At 38.8% G+C, this 6,320-nt stretch overlaps 1 long non-coding RNA gene across 2 annotated transcripts in view; it reads left to right on the top strand.

Moving 5' to 3' along the window:
• Positions 1-489: 489 nt before the first annotated feature.
• Positions 490-6,320, top strand: part of LOC127380947 (uncharacterized) — a 73,375-nt gene continuing 67,544 nt past the window's right edge. The window contains exon 1 of one of the 2 annotated variants that reach the window (XR_007888616.1): positions 490-545. This is a non-coding gene — a long non-coding RNA (uncharacterized LOC127380947). Of the gene's footprint in view, positions 595-6,320 lie in introns of both variants that reach the window. The other variant, XR_007888615.1, reaches the window with a different exon arrangement.

The following is a 6,320-nucleotide window of genomic DNA, read 5'->3' as shown; positions in this document are numbered from 1 at the left end:
CCAGCAGGACAGGTTCTTTCTGCTTTCTAATAACCTAGGCAAATTACACCAAATCGCCTGAGAGGGGTGGCCTATTTGGAGGGAGAAGAGGAAAAAGAATGTTTGAGGAGACCTTGATTTCGAACATCACCTTGCATGCCCTACTGTTTGTCCTAACCGAGCAGGGTTGCTACTTCTTGAAGGTGTGAAATCCATGGTGTAAAGGCTTGGTTTTTTAGTCCCCCTGCTTGCTGCTTTAGCAGGATGAAAATAGTTATTAATGAAGATACATTTCAAGTGCTTCTTAAACATTCTTGCATTACAGCTGTAAAATCAAGAGGTTAACGTATCTAGAACGTTTCTCCTTACCCTGTCTCTCACAAACTGTATTTAAAATTACAGCATAATTAGCAAAATCATAGGTAGTTCTGGGAAAGCAGGGAATGTTTTACAATTGAAAGTCACCAAGCTGACAAGTAACATCTTCACAAATACCTGGGTCTTGCAGGTCTTCAAGTGGTGGGCACTGCCACAGCTACCTTCCTGCCTGCGGCTCAGTGCAACGTGTAAGTACGAGAGGTGTTCCTATGGATTTCTTTGTGCGTGTGGATTTTGGTAGGTTGGTATTTTTTTCCCCCTACTCTCTTTAAATAGGCGGGTTGATTGCGACAAATGGGGAGTGTAGCATATTGCAGATGTTTTGGGTTGGGAGGCATCATGGGTAATATCTGAAAGACACTGCTTTTCATGCTAGAAAATCTTACTAGGAAAGAATTTGCATGTATTTTCAGTGCCCATATCATCAGCACCTATTCATTTTGAAAGAACAAGATATATTTCATTTAATTTGTGGCAATGTTATGGCCTTTGTTCAGCCATTGAGATGTCAGAAGGTAGGTACTCCAAGGATTTCATTAATGCTACTCAACAGTCAATGAATAGGTCAAAATGGCAAAGCAAAACTAAGGTATGGTAACAAATACAAATTATTTCATGTGAAAATAATGTTTTGAATGTAATAAGAATAAAAACTGTCTTACCAGCATAGGACATCTATGTTTTAAATGCCTGTTTGGAACGGAAGAGTTGGCTGCGCTTTACCACAGGTTAAGTAATTGTGGGTTAATAGGATTGTGTCAAATATGTGCTGCAACATATTAGTGTAAGATGTAATTACTCTTCTTAATATGCATTTTACCTTAAAAGAGGTCCAGGTTTTTAAAAACTCCTAATACTGCATAGGAGTGTGATGGTTGTCTAGAGATGTAAAAGGTTTTAAAAAGGTGTTGTGAAAGGGAGAAACAATGGATGTTTGTAAGATCTGTTTTAGAAATAGGAGGGAGGGAGTAATTGGTCCTTCTTGTGAAAATCGCATCCTATCTGATTATTTTTCCTTTAATACATTGGCTAAATGACACTCCGTTTTGCCTTGTGTTAACATAATCTTGTTGTTGACTAGTCTTAGCTAGGCTTGTGTTTAGAAGATATATGAGGGCTACAAGTTCTTTTTAATTGAACTAAGTGTGCATAGAGTGATGTAGGACAGCATGACATTGCTTACAACTGTTTTGAAAATAGAAAATATTTCCTGTACTTGAGAGGTGTCTTCAGTATTTTCTCAAAGTCTGTACTGGGTGTTTAATGTTAAGGTATGGCTGCCACAAATTTGTCACGTAAATAGCAATTAATTAAATATGACATTTTTTCATGAGAAACTTGTAATTTGCTGTTCTTATGAATTAGGTGGTTAAATTCATGTGTTTATTGAAAATCTTATAACTTAGCTTTTAACATTCTTTTAATGTACTGTGCATTTGTGTAGTAGTGTCAACATATATGCGTGGTGCAAGTAGAGGAAACGCTATTTACTTAATCTTATTTTAACCATTACATTTACTAGGCATGTTGAGTGAGGTTGATGCAGGCTGTGTTTTTAAAATGGGGGGGGGGGGGGGGCGGAATCCTTGTTCTCAAAATATTTTTAGGAAAAATAGTGAAGCAATAACCGCTTACTCGTTTTTGTAGAGGAGTGCATGCTTTGGAGAAAGGTGTTGGGTTTGGGTGGTTTTTTTTAAACTTTATTTATTTACGGTAATTATTAATTTTTCAAGAATCGGTTTGCTAGTTTAAAAGAAACCAGCAAGGGAGGGAGAGATGCAAGACTTTATGACAGGAAAAGGTCAGTACTACCCTGTTCCTTCATTGTTTCATTCATGGGATTTTTCCTTGCTCACGTCTGACCTGCCAAAAGCTTATTTGGGAGGGGAGACAGAGTGTGTTTTTAAGGTAGACACATGTATCAAAGGGGATGCTTAATTAGAAAATTGTAATACAGCCCTGCAGCCTAACGGAGTGAGAAGATGACAGTTCTCAGCCAGCTGGGTGGGGCACAATGCAGTGCTAACTGTAAGCCTTTTGTCTAATAAAAATGTCTGAAACAAAGTGATTGTCTGGCGATCAGCATCCCACTTGACCTTTTTTAGGACAGGAAGACAAAGTCAATGAATGTCTTTTGGTTGCCACCAGGTATGTTGGGATTTCTGTGTGTTACTGCAAATCATGAGTCTTCCTGCTTTGGTTCCTATCACAGCGTGGCTGTTCAGAGTTTGAAAGATTATTTGTGAAATAGTGCCTGTTAGAATTATTAAAGCCTCGAGCAAAAGAAAAGCCCTGTATACAACTGCTGAATTACTTTGCCTGACTTTTTTTAAGGTTTCTTTTCTTGTCAGTGCAATGAATTAACTTCACCAGAGTTTTACAGGGTTGCTGGAATATACAAATAAATCTCACTGTTCCTAAGCTGCACTTTAAGTCTCCTGTATTACTGAATAGTTGGAATTACTAGATAATTACAGAAAACCTAGTGCATTATGTAAGTTAAATGTAGGCATTGTTTAAAAACCTTATTTTAATGAGAAAAGGCATTCTTAAATGCTCTTGCTGGAAAAATGTATTTGAGCTTTTTATAAATGCTGCGTGATTATTAAAGAATTTGTAGTATTTTGTAAGCAGGATAGTTGCAAGAAGCTGTTATTTTTTTAAAGCTCTAGAGTGTAAAATCAAGTCTAATAATGCTAAATATGTGTAAGCAGCTATTCAAGTTTTGCTAGATTAGAAGCAGTATAAATTGTATAGCTTGTTCAAGACGCTAGTAAACCTGAATCTGATGAAAATTGTGTTTTACAAGAGTCTAATTGTTCCGATGCAGAAGATCATCAGTGTGAGGGGAATTTTATATGGTTGTGAGGTACCTTGAAAATAATAAAACTGATACTTGTGCTGGGTTGTTAGTCCATTAAATGCTTAATTGCTTCCTTTGAACACAACTGAGGAGGTTCATTTAAAAATTAGTACTTGTTTTTAATGCTAGGTGACAGTATCACCACTGAGATGCAGAATTCCCTGTGGTTTACACTTTCTGTAGAGACAATTTAATTTGCATGTATCAAAAAGAAAATGGTGGCTTCTCATCTCTCGGTGAAGGCTGAATAGAAAACTGATGTGGTAATATTTTAACACTGGGGCACTGCTTTGTAAAGAATAGTGTGTATGACCAAGTATCATCATAAAATTAGACAAACTTTGAAATGAGCATTGAAGATTTAGAGATGCAGTTCCTTTTTGCTGCACTTAGTATCTGAATGTTGTAATGGATATCAGTGTTAATAGAACACACTCAGGCTTATGTATTGCACTATAGATAAAATAGGGAATAGGCTAAAGAAAGGGAATATAAGTGCTATCCAGGAACTGATTTTTCTTAAGCTCACTCTAGGGTATTCAGTGCTAAGATGAAAAAGTATAAATGGTGAACGGTACATATTTATCATCTGTGCAGTATTGATCTAGATGAAAAGGGAACAAGTGAAAATCAGCATTTTAAATAGAGCTTTAAAATTAATCTCTAAGACTTTGAAACCTGTAATCAGTGTAAATTGGAAGGGAGGAGAAGGAAGGGATTGGGGGAACAGTTGCAGGAGTAGAGCACATGCTCTACATCAGCTCTGTATAAGGAAGTAGGCATTGTGATGGAGAAGATAAAGTGACCACCTAGATTTACTGGATTTCAAATCAACTAGTAGCACTTGTGAGTTATATGAGGTATTTCTGCAAATCAGTGTATTGCATCTGTGCTTTGTTGAGCAGCAGACCTATTTGCAAAGCTGTTTGTCACGCTGTCGTTTTTATTATAATAGGGCTTATATGGAAATATTCCTGCATTGCATCTAAAGAAAAGACAAATGGCAACATTTATAGAAGGTGGCAGATTAAACCGCAGTGTGTGTGTGTGTAGGGAGGAAGGGGTTGGTGTGTTGTCCCTCCTCCCCCTTCAGTTTCCTTACTAAAGAAGGGTTTACATTATATTGTTTAAATATAGTGCATGTTACATTGGACTAATGTAAGGATTAACAGAATAAGGCACTTAACCTGGTTAAGGACTCTTGGTCCTGCCCCAAAGTAAATAATAAGTATGGTTTTATTTGCCCAGCTCATCTTACTGTGTAGACAAATAGCTGGGAGTCTGTTCTTTTTTTGCTTGTCTCACATATAAATCAATTAAAATTAGAGGTGTTTTGGAAGAGGTTTGGCCTTTCTAACAAGCCAAGAGACTTGGATGTTGTTTTATTTTAGCTGGAGGGCCTGATCCCATTTTAATATTTTTATACTTACAGAGCAAAAACATCCATTTCAAGATAGAAAAATAAAAGATGACCTCTTTCGCTGATGTAAAGCAGCAGTTGCTCTTATGGTCTTGTGCTGTTCATTGTCTATAGCAAATGTGGTCCTTAATAATTCAGCAGTATACCATTCTTTTTTTTGTATATTTGGAATTTAATTTTTCTCAAAAGTGTATGAGTGGAAAAAAAGGAACAAGGAAGGCAGAGGTGAGGAAAAACGGCATTTTTGTTCTCAGTGGAAAAGTTCACTTTTCCTGCTGATTAGACCTAATTTCTCCACCTTCCCTACTAAGAGGTAGTGTATGAAGGGATGCAAGTCTCTCAAGGGATCATAGAAGCTTCCTGTGCAGGAAGGTGCAAAGTTGGACTCAAGTTCCTTGGTGTTCTGATGGGTCACAGCCTCTTCCCATGGACCAAACTTTATGATGGATAGGTCTGGCTGAGTTTTTGGCTCCTTTTTCTTTCCTTTTTTCATGAAAGCAAGTATTCATCTTGGAGGCTGAAGCATAAGCAATAGATTATTTTAAGGTTTTACTAAGGTGTGAGCTTAAATTAGACTTCTTCCGAAGACAGACGTAGTCTAGATATAGACTGCAACTGAAAGAAAAGCCCAAGTATTTTGGTTAACTATGAAGTTAATTGATTCCACAGGCAGTTTTGGAGTGTATTGAAGGAAAATGGCTACCTCCAGTTGACTTGGCCATGCTTACAGCAGCACAAGCTCTGCCCCAAATCCTTCATCTGTGCCAGTTTGCAGTGCCATTAACCAAGCTGAGAGCCCTTTGCTTCGAGATGCCCCGTGCATTTCTTGCATCCTTCAACAGCTCTGTTAGCACAAGCTTGGTGTCTCCACTCAAGTTGCCGGCGTACTATGGACTTTTATGTGAGCTGCTTGACTCATCAAGACCTCTTAAAATAAATGTTCACAAGGCTGAGGTAAAAACTGCTGGTGTTGCTACAACCAAGGGGAGAGGTGGTCTTGACTGCAGCTGTGCCAAAGCATTCCCTGCTTATGGTCATAGAGCAGCTGCACATCCCTGTCCTCTGGCATGAGGTCCTCCCGGGAACCAGGAGCGGAAGGCATCCTAAGAGTCTTTTACCATCTGCTTTGCAATTCAGAGTTAGATAACTTACTAGAACAGGGTTACTCTAGCCTCAAGAAAAGAGAAAAATACCTGTCTAGCAGTAGGTGACTCACACTGCACATTTCACACAGCTGCTTGGAGGTGACTGGCAGCCTTGCTGTGCCAGAGCAGGTACTAGAACTTAGGAACAGAGGGGAGATGCAAGTCACACTTGAGAAATTGTAGGTTTATGTGAAGCCAGTGGAAACACTCTTGGCATGCTGTGGTAAGTATTGTATAGGTGAAGGTGCTGGTGGCTGTATATTGAATCTCTGATGTTGATGGATCACAAGGTCCAAACAAGTCCAAGGAGGACTGCACATAAAAGTTTCAACAAAACCGAGGCACTTAGAGTGTGAGTTATGTGCCGCTTTCCCCCTGCCCCAGTCCTGGTATATTACTCATCCTGAGAGAAACCAAGGATGGGCACAATCTAGGAAGCTTGGGGCTAGCACTGGCAGGGAAGATCTTGCTCCTGAAAGGGAGGTTGGTGTTGCAGCTGAAGTACAGCCTCATCACATCTTCCACTGCTTCTCTA

Source organism: Apus apus, chromosome 2, assembly GCF_020740795.1.
Source record: "Apus apus isolate bApuApu2 chromosome 2, bApuApu2.pri.cur, whole genome shotgun sequence".
In the NCBI taxonomy this organism is placed as follows: Eukaryota; Metazoa; Chordata; class Aves; order Apodiformes; family Apodidae; genus Apus; species Apus apus.
The sequence above is the reverse complement of the archived record's forward strand: the minus strand, read 5'-3'. Positions and strand labels throughout refer to the sequence as shown.